Source organism: Ursus americanus, chromosome 31 (genome assembly GCF_024610735.1).
Source record: "Ursus americanus isolate L20-20 chromosome 31, mUrsAme1.1.p, whole genome shotgun sequence".
In the NCBI taxonomy this organism is placed as follows: domain Eukaryota; kingdom Metazoa; phylum Chordata; class Mammalia; order Carnivora; family Ursidae; genus Ursus; species Ursus americanus.
In genome coordinates, this window is record NC_142157.1 from 18,411,830 (window position 1) to 18,427,770 (window position 15,941).

General features: G+C 42.0%; 1 protein-coding gene across 2 annotated transcripts in view; it reads left to right on the top strand.

Annotated features, from left to right (window-relative positions):
• The window catches only part of NEBL (nebulette), a 336,315-nt gene that overhangs the window by 101,618 nt on the left and 218,756 nt on the right, over positions 1-15,941 (top strand). The gene's annotated exons all lie outside the window — the stretch shown is intronic.

The window sequence follows — 15,941 nt, forward strand, 5'->3', positions numbered from 1 at the left end:
TATCTATTGATATTTACCATTGAAACAAATAAAAAGGTTTATATTTATAATATTTACATATACACAGTAATTATAGTTAAGTTTTTTGTGCTTTGTTTATAGATTGATCTGACAAAATTAAATCTTATAAGAGCAGCACAGAAGATCATGTAAATAGCTGTCACTGGAGAATTGTCTTTGTGGTTTGGCCCAATAAGAAGGAAATACTGTGTTGTGTCAGTCTTGAACTAAAGTGTAACAGAATTGTACCTTTATTTTCCTATAACTACTTAATTTCTGCTCAAGTCCTCGTTCTGGTGGGGCAGTAAAAACTCAACATGAGCAAATGTGGGGCTCTATCTCCTTTTCCCTGGGATTGTGGGTAAATTATGGGGGTTTGCGAACCATCAGGACCTTGGAGGAGGTCCCATCATGGTCTTCTTGTCTGGTTCTCACTCCCGGGCCCACAGAGGTCATCTTTGAGAATCTCATTCCTGTGTCCATGACCTTTTGGTTCTAGTGGTTCGGTGTCCTGCCTGGGAGTGCACACTAGGGCATCATGTAGGCTACAGACCCTGGACCCCACAGGCCACTGCCTCTCGGGGCTGCCTATGGCCATTTCTGCTTGGACTTGGGGCTCTGAGCCCAGCCTCGAGGTGCACCATCCCCTCTCTCCTTTTTCTTCATTCCCCTCTCCTTTTCATCTAAGGGATATTCCTTTAATGAGGACAATTTCTCTATGACGCTTCTCCTCTAGGGCCACCTGGCACAATCCCCTTAGTGGTTTTCTGACTCAGGAAGTACCAAATAGAGACTAGCCGGCCATTTCTGCTTTCTTCCCTGTCACCCCACGAGGGAGGCTGAAGTGGTGAACTCTGAAAGGAGTGAGAGTGAGTGAGAGGCTGGGGAGATGGAGAGGGAGACACTGGGAGGAAAAAATCAGTTGGTACTTCAAAAATATTCTCCAGCACATAATTCTGTGTCATTAAACGTCTGCGGGTCAATAGTGTCCCACACGTTGAGGTCCAGTAGATCCTCTATTTTGTATGGTTGTGTATTTATTTTTTCTTGCTTTGCTTTTGTTAGCTCTGTATTTTCAAACTGTGGATTGGACCCATTACTGGGTCAGGACATTGATTGAGTGGGTCAAGACCAGCATTTAAAAAAAAGTGCCCGCTAACATTTTCTACTTCGTTCTGGTACTGGACTGTGAGGTAAATGCATTTCATACTCTGGGCCCTAGTCAGAGTTTCGAAAACATGGTGTTAGGTCATTCAGCTGCCACTGAATTTGGCATATCTTGAATCTTCTGGTTATCATGGAAACGTCCTATATTATATTTTAAAAACATAGGTTTTCCCTCAAAATTTCAAAGGCATGGTTTTGCTGAAGGGAAGACTATTGGTATCATAACTTCATAAGTAGCTTTTTTTTTCTCTTTCTGGAAGCTTCTGCTGATTTTCATTATTTTTAGAATTCTGAAATCTCACTAAGGTATATTTTGTAGGGATTTTTTTCTTTTGTGCTGGACACTTAATGTTTGTCCTTTACAGCTGAAGGTGTAAGTGGTTCTTCAGTTACTCTCTTCTTTGTTTCTGAACCTCCTATTAAATGGATTTGTTTACAGATTTCTTTTTTTTTTCAAGATTTTATTTATTTTGAGAGAGAGAGAGAGAGAGCACACATGAGGGGGAGGGGCAGAAGAAGAGAGGGAGAGAGAGAATCCCAAGTAGACTCTGCGCTGAGCATGGAGCCTGACGTGGGGCTCGATCTCACGACCCTGAGATCAAGACCTGAGCTGAAATCAAGTCAGATGCTTAACTGACTGAGCCACCCAGGAGCCCCATTTTACAGATTTCTTAACTTTTCTCTCATATTGCCCATCTCTTTATTTTTTGACTCTTCATTATATGAGGTTTTCTTCTCTCCATCTTAAAGATAACTGTAGTTGCTTGTTTATCCCATTACTGCATCTCTCCATTGGCTATTTTATTTCAATATCCGTATTATTATTAAATTCACTTTTAAAAGTTTAGATGGAGTACAATGTACTCTTTTTGGAGTATGGTTCTATGAGTTTTGACACATGCTTGTAGTTGACTGACCACCACCAGGATCAAAATACAGAACAATTCCACACTGAAGAATTCTCTCCTCTCGTTACTTTGTAGTCAGCTCCCCACCTGCCACCCACCACTTCCCCAGTCCATGTGAGGCATTAATTTCAAGTATACTTTTGTTTTTAAATCTTCTAGTAACTCATTGTTTTTTTTTTTTTTTAAAGATTTTATTTATTTATTTGACAGAGACAGACAGAGGGAGAGCACAAGCAGGGGAAGCATTAGAGGGAGAGGGAGAAGCAAACTCCTGGCTGAGCAGGGAGTCCAATGTGGGGCTTGATCCCAGGACCCCGAGATCATGACCTGAGCCAAAGGCAGATGCCCAACCGACTGAGCTACCCAGGCACCCCTCGTTGGTGATTTTTATTTCCTTTTTTTCTGTGGCAATTTGATGTTGATATTGATATAACTTGATTATGCTGTAATATTCTATGTAATATGATGTGATATCCTCTTGAATGATTTTCCAAGTTCTTATGCATGAATTATGTTTCCTCCAAGGTTAGCTGTGTTCTCTTCTGTGCATTTTCTTTCTTGCTATTTTTTTGTCCATTTCTTTCTTGCTCTTGGGTCTTTTTACACAATTAGGGGTCGTTGCTGTCTGTCCATTTTTATGATCAAAGAGGAGGCTGAGGGGTATAGGAAGCTGCAGTGGGTTTCCATTGCAGTTGGGAAGGTCTGATCCCCAACAGGGCTTACCCTGGGGTGGGAATACTGACCATGGCCTTCTGCAGGTGTTGTGAGTGGCCAGGGCTATCACTAGGCCAGCTTCCCAGGTACACAGATGGGGCCAGTAAAGTGGAGACTTAAGGTCCTGAAACAAACAGACAAAACAAACACATAAGCAAAGAGGGCTGCACTCTGGGGGTTGTGTGCTTTAGAATATCCCCCTTCCCCCACCTATGTCTGATGTAGATGTCAACAGGTCACCTCATGGCCTATTCTTCTCATCACAGGCCTTAAGACAAGGTTGGTCCAGAGGCTGATCTCTCACTTTCTTCAGAGACAGGCCTACGCATCTGCATGGGGTAAATCCCTCTCCAGTGGAACCAGTGGAATATGCTCTGCACAGGGAGAAGGGAAGGGGCCTGAGGATCTGGTCTGAATGCAGTTCTCAACAGCCCGGTGACCCTGGGGACATTTCCAGAGCCCCCCTTTCCTATCATCCTGACCTTGTGTGCTGACTAACAACTAAGGTGTCTTTAATCTTTGGTCTGTCAGTGCTTTTATTCTTTTAAACAACTCACATTCTTTCTCTCTGTGTGTATGTGTTGTGTGTGTATATATATTTAATATGTATATTAACTAGTATGTATATAATAAATACTAATATAATACATATAAAATATATCTATATTAAAAAATATTCTCAATGGGCTTTGGGTGGGGCTTGCTTGGTTTGCCACTTCTGCCAACTCTATTGAAGTTATGTGAGTCAAACGTATTGAAGCTAGTATGTACAACTTTGAAGGTAATAATTATGTTTCTTTTAAAATGTCAAACTTACTTCAGACCTTTCACAAAGTCCTTCTTTTCTTCCCATGCCATTCAGCTGTGATGAAAACATTTAAAGCTGCACAACTTTCTCTTCATCCTTGGCACTGAACACAGTAGAAGTATAATGACCTATTGGGTGTTAGGTCAATTATATAATCGAATAGCCAGAAAGAAGTACATTTATTTATATTTATTTATGTATTTATTTACTTTTGAGAATGAAGTACTTTTAAAGAAGAATTGATCTGTTTTGTGGTTAGGCTGTGCCTTGAGGTACCTGGGAAAGGAATGTGGCTTGCTCAGGGAGTTGTTTGGAAGAGGCAGAGGGGACAGGCGGTAACACAGTAATTGACGATGTATCTGACATCGAGTTTATTTTCTTTAACACATACTGGAGTGAAAGATGCCAATTTTGGTAGAATTTCCTTTGTTCTCCTCAGTCTGCCTATTCTGAAACCACATTAAATGAATTTAGTGTACATAGTTTGGAACTGAACAGATTGAAGTGTGTTGAGGTGTTCCCCTGCTCTATGTGAATATTTCTCTCATTGTGTACTGGAGACCAGTGGTTACATAGATTTTCATTTCTTGATGTTACTTTTATGGCCTGGAAAATTAGGAAACAACTTGTCTGCCAATTGTCAAAGAAGAAGAGTCTACTAGTGGCAAGGAGATTTAGCCTGAGGCCCCCGATATTTGGTCTGGAGTGCTGTGTTGAGAAGAAGGTTGGGTCTTTTCTAGATCATTCAGACAGTGGTGTGATTAGTGATGTCTGCCTTGAGTATGGGAGGTAGCACATGGGCTAAGTATAGGTCATTATGCCAATGGTGTTGGTTCTACTTATAATTATTCATTATTAGTTTCCCATAATTTATTTGCCTTTCTTTTGGGCCATACATTTATCTGAGAGTCTATAACATTATTATGGAAAATGTGCAGCTGGGTGTGATATTACATTTCTAGTTTTATGTAGGCCATTCCTTAAAAATACAATTATTTTATTATTTTCCCCCTTCTTCAGGCCTTAAGTGATTATTTTATTGATACCGAGCATTTATTTTATTCATTTTTTATTTACTTTTAAGATTTCATTTTTTTGCTTAAGAGAGAGTGAGAGACAGAGAAAGCTAGAGGGAGAGGGAGAAGCAGACTCCCCCTGAGCAGGGAGCCTGATGTGGGGCTCGATCCCGGGACCCTGAGATCATGACCTGAGCTCAGGCAGATGCTTACCGACTGAGCCACCATATGCCCAATAGTGAACATTTAAATAGGTGCTGTATCTATTATTATCTTTAGCAAAGAAATATAATGTGATCCGTTTCGTGTTTCTCGTGTTGTTTTTCTATAAACTCTGTTTTTAAGAAAATATTTAATATTTTACATATTTTAATATTTAATGTTTTTAATTTAATGTTTTTAATAGACGCTAGGACTATCTTAGACACTTGAGTCCCAAATCTGCATGTGTTCCTCTTGGCCATGATCACCTGTGGCGTTTGGTGTTCCTGGGCACAAATCACAGAGCTGCTCAGCCACACGCACTTCCCTGTTTGTACATTCCCGTGGTCAGAATCGGCAACAGCCTGCGGAATAGACTGTCCTCCAACAGCTCACATTTTTCCTAAACAACATCTCCGTGTGTGTGCGCGCATGGGCGCGTGCACATGTGTATTAATTTCTCACCTTTTATACTCTTCTTCAAAATGTAGGTAACATGTTCCAATAGCTGATAAGCATTTCACAGTGTGGTAGGTCAGGTTTAGCGTGTAGTCCCTTTGATAATGCCTTCTTTTGTAAATACGCGGTAGAAGTTACAATGGAGTCCTGCCGGGGAAGTAAATCAAAAGGTGGCAAGTTCTTTGACCCTTCCCGCCAGAGAAAGAATTTGGTAAATTGTTAGACAGTTTATCGACTGCCCTTTGGAGAGCCGGGGTTTGTATTCTGTACCTCCTTTCAGCCGGGGCTTGTATTTCATGTGTGAGAGGCCTGCATTATCATAATCCATTTTTCGCTGTTATGTGATCTACCAGCAGTGCTCATAAGCCTCCTTTCGGAAGAGCATTCCCCATTTACTTGCTCTAATTCACTGTCTTTTTTTTTTTTTTTTATCATAAAATTGATGTTTTGCAACCAGCGGCATTATGTGTGAGTTGTTTATGGAGGTACTTCAGGAAAGACGATTAGTGGTGGAATTAAGATTGAGATGATGGCTGTGGAAGGAAATTCATGAGTAGACATCACATCAGTGACACAGCAAGATAGCGAAAGATGCATTTAAACCCGAAGATCCTGAAAAATATCAGGAGTAGAATTATAACATGTCTTTGGCTGATGTTGAATAGTGCTAATGGTAAACTAACAAATTTTGACATAATGGTTCTAGTAGGTAGAAAATGCCCAGATGGACCCCAACATGTAAAAAAGATATTTTAAAATGCCTCTACCCATTAACTGGTGATTTCCCCTGGCAGTACTCAATCTGGAATATCAGTAAAAATAATGTAGAATTGTTCATTTATTCGTGTTATCATATGAATCTTAAAACTTTTGATAGGAGAATTTTTTTTTTAAGATTTATTTATTGATTTGAGAGAGAGAGTGTGGGGGAAGGGGCAGAGGGAGAAAATATCTAAGCAGAGTCCTGCAGAGCGTGGAGCCTAAAGTGGGGCTTGATCTCACGAACCAGTAGATCACAACCTCAGCCAAAACCAAGAGTTGGATGCTTAATTGACTGAGCCACCCAGACACCCTGAGAATTCTTTAAGTTATGCAATTTTACACACCTGAAAAGATAACCCAAGTAGGATTTTTTTTTTGAGCGTTATTAATGGTTATGAAATTTTGTAGGAGCTCTTATTCAAGGGGAAAACTTCCAGGTTTTCTCCTTTTCTCATATAATATGCCACTTTCCTTTATGGCTCTTAAACCAACAACAAAATCTTTCTAACCCAATGATTGTGAGTTTTAAGATATTCTCTTGGGGAATGAAATCTAAGCAAAGACTAAGAAGGTGAGCGTGCACATGGTTTGCCTCGGAGAACAGAGTGAAGGAGCCCAGCTCTTGGCCTTTGGCTGTTCAGGCTTCTGAGACTGGGGATCCAGGTGGGAAAGAAAATGGCCCAGGAAACTCTCTGGTGTGTCTGGCAAATTGTACTCAGGCAGCAAAAGCCTTTACAAAGGAAAGGACGCTGCTGTTTTCCACTCTTGCTGTGGCAGCCTGGTGCTGGCTTCAGTTCAGATATTCTAGGCATTGGAGGAGGTCTTCCTTAAACAAATCTGTTAACATTTTAGTTTTCAGGAGAACACAGTGCCACTTCGATGTAAATGCACCATTCTTCCTTCAGGCTGACGCTGCTCCAGCTCAACCATTCCTGGGGTCCCTGCTTCCTTCAAGAGTCAGGTGGTTTGGTCCAGTCTTTATAGCTGGGCCCAGCTTGCGTGTCCTCATGTGGTTCTTCCTGTGGATTCTTTGCCATTAGAAGCCTCTCTGGGCAGAACACGAGGCTCTCTCGGCTCCTCATGTCAATGCTTTTTTCTTCCTGAAGGTGGTTCGCAGTTGTTTCTCTTGTTTAGCCTGTGATGGTTGATCCCGGTTGGAGTTACAGTCTTTCTCTCTTTTTCTCCCTCTCTCCCTCTTCATCTTGCCTCTCTGCTCCCAGTTTCAAGCTGTTACCTTTTCTCATTGCATCTGGGCTCAAATGCAAGCATCCTCAGGGAAGCTCTTTCAGAAGGAGTAGGAGTCCATGTTTAAAGAGTCAGTATCCCAACAGAGAGTTTTCCTTTCCTTTGATTATTCTGTTCATTCCAGATGGCACAGGTTGGCATCCTGCTTTTCCTGCACGTGGGAGGGCTTGGAGGCAGGCTGGCGGTATCAGTATATACTGGTGAGTCCTGCCGGTAACTCATGGTCGAGCAGGCTCTGAGACCTTTTGATTAGTGACTGTCTATGATGTACTGGTTGCTGAGTGGGTTGAATACGACCCTTGTATGGAGACATTACCAACATATTTTTTAAAGATTTATTTATTTACTTTAGAGGCACAGAGACAGCACATGTGTGGATGTGGGGGTGGGGTGATGAGGGGTGGTGGAGGGGGAGGGACAAACAGGGAGGGAGAGGAGACAGAATTTCAAGCAGACTCCCTGCTGAGCATGGAGCCTGACGTGGAGCTTGATCCCAAGACCATGAGATCATGACCTGAGTCAAAATCAAGAGTTGGAGGCTTAACCGACTGAGCCACCAGGTGCCCCAAGACATTACCAATATTATTGTCACGAATTCCATATTTCATATATTTGATAATTTACTGATTAGAAATAATTGGGAGAGGCGTGTTGAAATCTCTCACCATGTTGGTGAATATGTCAGTTTTTCCCCTATCAATTTTGTATGCATATACGTGTATGTTCCCCTCCCCCTTCTGTCTAAATAGACATATGCACACACATATTTTAAACAATTGGTTGAGACTAATATCAGGTACATTTATATTTAAGATGATACTTATTTTTTTTGGTGCATTGAAACTTTATCACTGTGTCATGTTTCTATTCTTAATAATGTCTTTATTTAATTTATTTTTAAAAAAGATTTATTTAATTTATTTATTTGAGAAACAGAGAGAGAGAGCGAGTTCAAGAGTGGGGGCTGGGGGAGAGAGAGAGCACTGAGTTTGGAGCCTGGTGTGGGGCTTGATCTCATGACCTGAGATCATGGCCTGAGCCGAAATCAAGAGCCGGAAGCCCAACAGACTGAGTCATCCAGGCGCCCCAATGCCTTTATTTTTAAAGTGTATTCTGTCTCACCCAAATATAGTTATTTTATAGTACAGTTAAAAAATATGACTCTGTGCTCACTTCGGCAGCACATATACTAAAAAAAATATGACTCTATTGGTGTTTTAGCTGTCAGTTTTCACCGATTTATATTTTTGTGATTATTGAATTATTTCTCCCAGTGGTTAAATTTCTATTTTTTCTTGTTTATTCTGTGCTTCTTTTTCTTTCTGTCCTCTTTCTTTTTTATCTTACTGAGTTAGCATTTTGGTATTTTGTAAAAATTTGATTTTCCCTTTCTATAGGACTTGACTGCATGTACTAGTTTCCATTCTTTATGGTTACCCTTAAAATATTATCACATTTGATGAAACACAGTCTAAAATCCAGTAAGAGCCTTACCTTCTTCATGAAGAATAGCAGGACCTTAGAATACTACCTTCTCAATCTGATTATACAGTATGTTAGCTTTTCCTTTAAAAAAAAACCCCCTCAGATGACACTGTTATCGTTTCACACGTGTGCGTGTGTGTGTGTGTGTGTGTGTGTGTGCATGCACGTGCATGGGTACTTACCATTTGATTAGCTTACCATTCCTTTTTGCATTTTAGCTTATTCTGGAGTTATTTTCTCTCTTGCTGAAGTGCATCCTTTATAAGTAAATTCATAGATGATCTGCTGCTGGTAATCTCTTTCAGATTTATTTTTGAATTTTTTTTTCCTGTTCTTTAAAGATAATTTTGAATGATGTGAAACAATGGCATTGTTCAGATCTGGGAGAAATACTCAAAATTACATTGAAACCTTCTATCATTTCCCCACCATCCAATACAGTTATGATCCTGGCCCTTGGATAAAATTACTTCTTTGGTTAAAGTCAGAGCATGAAAAGATGGTCCAAAAGCAGTCATTGGGCCCTGACCTAATTCAGAAAGGCAAGGCTGAAACGCCAGTTTAATCATCTGAGGTCAGAACTTTTACCTTTTAAATGTTCTTAAGAGTTGGGGTGCCTGGGTGGCACAACGGTTGGGCGTCTGCCTTCGGCTCAGGGCGTGATCCTGGCGTTGTGGGATCAAGCCCCACATCAGGCTCCTCCGCTATGAGCCTGCTTCTTCCTCTCCCACTCCCCCTGCTTGTGTTCCCTCTCTCGCTGGCTGTCTCTATCTCTGTCGAATAAATAAATAAAATCTTAAAAAAAAAATAAATGTTCTTAAGAGTTGAAATTGCCTTTTCTTGAAGTAGATAGTATATTAAAAATGTTGATATATTTTTTCTTTCGTGAATGATGTGCTGTTAGGAACAAAGGGTCCTATGTTGGCAATCCCCAAGACCCCCGGGTTTGATGATTCTCTAGAAGGTCTCTTAGGACCCAACATAGAGTTGTATTCATGGCTGTGATTTATTACAGTGAAAATACATAAAGCAAAGGGAAAAGGCACATGGTGCCAGGTCCAGAGGACAGCAGGCACAAGCTTCCAGGGTCCCCTCCCAGAAGAGTCACACGGGATGCACTTAATTCCCCCAGCAACGAGTTGTGACAACATGTGTCAAATGTTGCCAACCAAGCAAGCTCGTTAGAGACTCAGTTCGCAGGGTTTTCACTGGGGGCTGTTCACAGAGCCACATTTGCTTGGTAGGTACCAAAATTCCAGACTCCCAGCATAAACCCTATTGTTTGTACAAATAACTTGAGCACAGTTTCATCAGTTAACTGTGGTGGGACCCCCCCCCCCCCCAAGTCCAAGTTCTTAGAAACCAGGCAAGGGTCCACCTTGTAAGCTGGCCTGTCAAATACAGCGCTCAGGCCTGCTAGGTTAACTCTCTTCTGCACAGGGCCCGAAAGGAAATGATGATGTAATAACAAATTCTTCTGACACCTGAGTTCTGCTCTCACATTTTCTAGTTTGAGTGGAACTTTAACATGGTCAAGTAAACAAAAAGCTACAGAGGGAAGAATTAAGTGCTCACGGGGGAGAAGGCTCAGAAAGAAGTAATTGACCAGCAGTGTGGCAAAGAATTCGGGGGAGCTGGGGTGGGGTTTGTTTGACTTTGCCAGGCAGATGAGAATGAAAACAGAGATTGGAGATTGGTTAGAAAGAGCTGGCAGTTTTAATACTAGTAGACTTCTGTAATGTTAGAGATTTATGTCTATTAGTTAGGGTTTTTCAACCTTAGCAGTGTTGGTGGTTTTGGACAGGGTAAGTCTCTCTCGGGGTGGGTGCGGGGCTGTTCCGTGCATTGTGGGATATTTGGGTAGCATCTCTCACCTCTGGCCACTAGCTGCCAAGAGTACCCGCCACCCTGCCACCTGCCCTAAACCACAAGTGATCAAAAATGTCTCCAGACCTTGCCTGTTACCAGATGTCCTGGGCAAGGACCACTGTGCTAACGCATTATTTACAATAAATAAATTCATAAAGACCTTATCTTCATACGTCTAAGTGGCTTACTAATATCTCACATTTACAGTACTTTTCCATTTATAAGGGTCTTTTACGTGGTTCTGGCATCAACCTCATGAGAGAGCCAGGAGTCTTTTATCCTCCTTATATAGATGATGGTAAGGAGGCACTGAAGTTAAGTCAGTTTGCAGTGCAAAGAGAAAGTACTACTACTACTACTATTATTGTTATTAGTAATAGACATTTTATTAAATGCTTACTGTGAGCCAACCATTGTTTGAAATGCTTTACAGGTGTTAATTTTGGAATAAGCCAAAGGGGTACTACCATTATGTTGATTTTGCAGATGAGGCCAGAGAGGTTAAGAAATCTGCCCAAAGGCACACAGCTAGTAGGTGGAAGATCCAGGTCCAAACCTGGGAAATTTGGCTTCAGTGCTCCCATGGCCGCTAGGCTCTGGATAAAAAGTGAGATCTGGATGCTCACATTCTCCAGCGTGTTCTTTCTTATAACTATGTCCATGGAGGTTGCAATTTGCTTACACTGCTTTTCTCACTCAGACCAGCTCAGTGGTTTGCATATCACTTTTCCTCTATTCGAATCAGCTAAATCTCACAGAGATAAAAAAAATTGGAAGTCTTCTTTCTGTAACCTAACTCTGCTGTTTCAGATGTTGTCTTCTGTTATTATCTTGATTCTTTCTCTTTTTATTTTGATTATAGCATTTCACGGAAATCTGGGTTTGTTGCAGCTGGCAGCCTAGTTTGGTACATACACTTCATCCAATTCTTGTGTACTTCAGCTAAGAGACTTCTATTTATGATGTTTAAACATTCCACAGTATTCTCCAGATCTTTCCACCAGCTCCCAGTGTTTGATATGCCGTATTTCCAGGAAATGTATTAATGTACCAATTCATCCACCTCTTCTTTCGTATTTTTTTTTTTTTTTACTTTTTTCCTGGTTCTGTTTGAACATCCATTTCTTGTGGTTTAATGCCTTCTGTCTTAAATTCTGATCCCTAATATGGACAAGGAGAAAATATATCTCCTGGTGAAGAAATCTACCTTCATTAAGATTTCTGTTCAAGACATTTATTTTCCAAAGACTTTCTACCACCCTTTAAATACAGTATTTGGAAAGAGCTAGGATTGACTGTATGGTACCATCAGTTAATTTGCAAATGCTTTGCTTTTCTGTACCTATGATCTCATGAGGGACAACTGGGCTCTCAGTTTATTTCTGCATCTGGTTTTCTTTTTTCTTCTTCTGTAGGTGTGGTAGTGGGAGGGGAAGAGTTGAGACTATGACTTCAGAGCAGAATACTGTTGGATTAGTGTAGACGGATGTTACTACATAAACAGGGTGTTGAGAAATCCATTATATTACTCATGATCCCTAGTAGTGGCAGATATAAACTCCTTCTTTCTCCCAGCATTTATGATTTTGATTATTAATATTAAATTGAACTTTTCCTCCTAGGTCAGAATTTTAGATAATTTCTTCCTGTCATGCACCTTTTTTTATTTTTTAAAAATTTGTATTTATTTATTTATTTTAGAGAGGGGGTGGGGGAGGGGCAGAGGAAGAGGGAAAGGGAGAGAGAAAATCTTAAGCTCGACCTCACAACCCTGAGATCATGACCTGAGCCGAAATCAAGAGTTGGACACTTAACCGACTGAACTACCCAGGCGCCCCCTGTTATGCATTTTTAGACAAAGTTACGGGATAGACAAGTGAACCCACCATTACAGAACCATTGCATTTTAGGATTGGAAAAAAATGCAAAGTATTTCCATCTGTTTATAGTTCTCCGTGTAATTGCATAGCGTGTTAGGTTTGCCGCTTTGGCCACCAGCTCAGCAGAGTATGTCTTCTAAAATAAACCAAAACAGAAGCAGCTTTTCAATTTGTTTTTTGTCTTCCAGTGTAGCCCTTGACCACAGAGAACTCAGTACGGTGCACCAGAATCAGACTTACAAAAGTGGTGTTTTATTTATACGCCTGTACTTTAGAAGTTCAGATCTGCCACCTCTTCTTATTGTCAAATCAGATGATGAGAATGACTAGACTATTTTCAGGAAATGATGCTTCAGAATAGGAGGTATAGGTGGCAAGCCAAGTTTCGTCAGTTTCCAAATAGGAATGAGTTTTGCCTGGCATGGGGGAAATTCACATGCCCGTGGAGAAGCTGTTATAAATTGTACCCACCCCACCCACGGTTCCCTTTGCCATCTCAGGATGCTGTTTAATTTACAATTCTGCTTAGTTTTAAAATTATGTTTACTTAAAAAATTCTGTTTACCTTTTAATTAACCAGAAATAGGCTGGAGCAGGTTATTCCCCCCATGTCTGCCCCCCAAATGGAGTTAGCCTGCAGTACATACAGCAGGGTCTCCATGGGCTAACCTTCCTGTAACGCATTTGAGAATAGATTTTAACTACAGCTCTCAAAGGAATTAAAATAGATTCATAACATTTTTGAATTAAACATTGCGGAACCCCTGAAAATCTCCATGAAACTTTATTCCCCAAAATGTATTTCAAAAAAACACCCACGTGTCCCATTCTTATTTTAGCTTTAAAGTATAGCAGTGCATGGTTTCTACCTTCGGAAGGCCAGTGAAATTCAGCTGGTTAAGACTGACGGTGCCAATATTCCAGAACACTCCGAAGTTGTCTGTCTGGCTTCCCTGGGTAGAGCAGAGTTCAGAGGTAGCCCCCAAAAGGTGTGGCTGCCACCGGGCTGTGGCTCCAGGATGCGGGGAGGGAGCAACCTTGCAGGCTATGGCCTCCTCCCTTGAATCAGCACTGCAGTTTCGACTAACATTTTAAACAAACTTGACTGTCTAGTTTCTGAATCTGGATTAGAAGGTGGAAACCAGAAGGGGCGAAGACTGTGCGAGGCCAAGTGCTGTGGGAGAAGTGCTCTTGCGACACCGTGGAAGTCATGCACGCACCATGATTTCCTGTGATCTAGGCAGTCCCAACCTTGGTAGACTTTGAAAGCACTACTGCTTTGCATTGCGATCTGTTAATATCTCTGAAACTGACCCTAAGCTATGATGACAAAATTTAAATTAGGTTTGTAGGTGCTCTAGGAAGGCAGGAAAATTACGTTAAGGCTTCCGAAGGATGTTAATTAAAATAGTTCAAATACATCCAACAGTCGTGGGGTTTTAACTTCAGTTAAATGGAGTCTTTACTTACATGGGACGTTTAAATCCTGAGGAATGCTGGGAAAATGAGGCCATGATGTACATTTCCTATGGTGAATCTGACTCCACAGGGCTACAAAATATTTTTAATCCTGATTCCAGAAGTGCTAAGGTAACTGTTGGTAGGACGTACAGAGTTTATTTGCGCTGCTGACAAGAGATGACTCCGTCAGGCTTCTCCTGGGAAGCCAGGAACAGGATGCTAGAAAGAAGCCTCTACAAGGAGAGTGAGGTGGATAGGACTTTTGAGAAACCACAGGAAGAGGCACAGGGTGGACATCGCCAACGAGAGGGGCCAGGGAGGTAGGGGGCTCTTTAAGGGACAACTCTGAGGGTGATGATAGAGTCACAGCAGGTAGAGATAGATTTTCTGTGCCAGCCGAGTGTGGGGAGGAGGCAGCCATGAACCAGTGTTTGTACCCTTCCCTACACAGATGGAGCAGACGCCCTCACTTCATCCCTAGGTGGACCTGCATGTTTACCTGCATGTTTGCATGTATGGGACCCTCTATCACACAACATGGGAAAGCTTCACTATGGCTTGACTGTGCTGTGGTCATATGGCTCATTCTTATCTCCCTCTCTCTCCTACCTTTCTTCCTTCTTTTCTTCTTTCCACAATATTTACACATATTATGGAAGTCACATGATGAGCCAGACTCTGGTAGGTGCTGAATGTGCTCTGACGAGAGACAAGACAGCCCGTTCTTGCTGACACAGAACTATCCTTGTACTGTGAGACAGGGACGTGTCAATAGGAGCATGCAGATGAATATAAGAATTACCACGGGAAAGAAAGTACATTTCAGGGCACACTGGGGAGGCCAAGAGGGCTTCCTGGAGAAAGTGACGTCTAAGGCAAGACCTAAGCGATGAAGAGGAGTTAGCCAGAGGAGTGGGGTGTGGGGAGGGATGAGTGTTCTGGGCCAGGAGAGCAGCGTGTGGGGGAAGAGGTGGGAAAGACAAGGGTGAGCTCCATGGGTGGAGCACGGCATGAGCAGGATGACTATAAAGGGTGATTGTGGGGTCTTGGAAGATAGGAGGCTGGACTTTACTTTCAGATCACCGCGAAGACATTGACCAGTTGTACTCAGAGGAGTAATGTAATCAGATCGGCATTTTAAAATGCTTGCTCTGGCAATTTGACTTGGAAGGGCAAAACTGGCAAGCGTTGTAGTTACTTGAAAGGACAATGTGACCTGTCATGAAAAATGCAGTGGAGATGGAAATGTAAATATATCCGAGGTGTGTTTAGGAGATAAAATAATAGACTTGGCGATTGGTTGATTGAATGTGCGAGGAGGCAAGATTATCCCCTGGTTTCTGTCTTGGGCAACTGGGCACTAGTAAATGCAAGAGTGAATAAGAGGGAGGAACTTGTCTTGGGGGTGGGGTGGGATATTGGCAGTGGAGTTTCAGCTTGGTTGAGTTTGTGGTTGGGGTGGAACATACTGGAAATACTAGTGGCTCTGAGGTCCAGAAGAACATGCTGGGCTGGATTTGGGAGTAATCAGCATATATGCAGAGATTACCCACAGCTCTGAGGATCAATGAACCAGGTGATCACCCTGATGTAGACTGAGAAGAGAAGAAGCCCATGTTAGAACCCCAAAGGAGGGTGGGCAGACAGAGAGGAATCCACAGGAGACAGAGAAGGGACAGCCAGAAGGGGAGAAGCCAGGCTGGGAGTGTGTGGCGACACAGACTGAGACAGAGAACGTTTCCAGATGGAGCAGCGGTCCATCAGAGGAAGACAAAAGGATGTCTGTTGCATGTGTCCACAGGAAGTCATTACAGCTTCGACACTCTAGAGGCACTTCTGGAAGCAGGAGCTAGAAGCCAGAATTCATGGTGTTGAGAAGGGAGCTGGAGAGGCGATGAGCAGGGGCAGTGACTTTAGGCCTGTTTGAAGGAGAGAAGAGAGTCTAGCTCCACAGGCTAGAATAGTG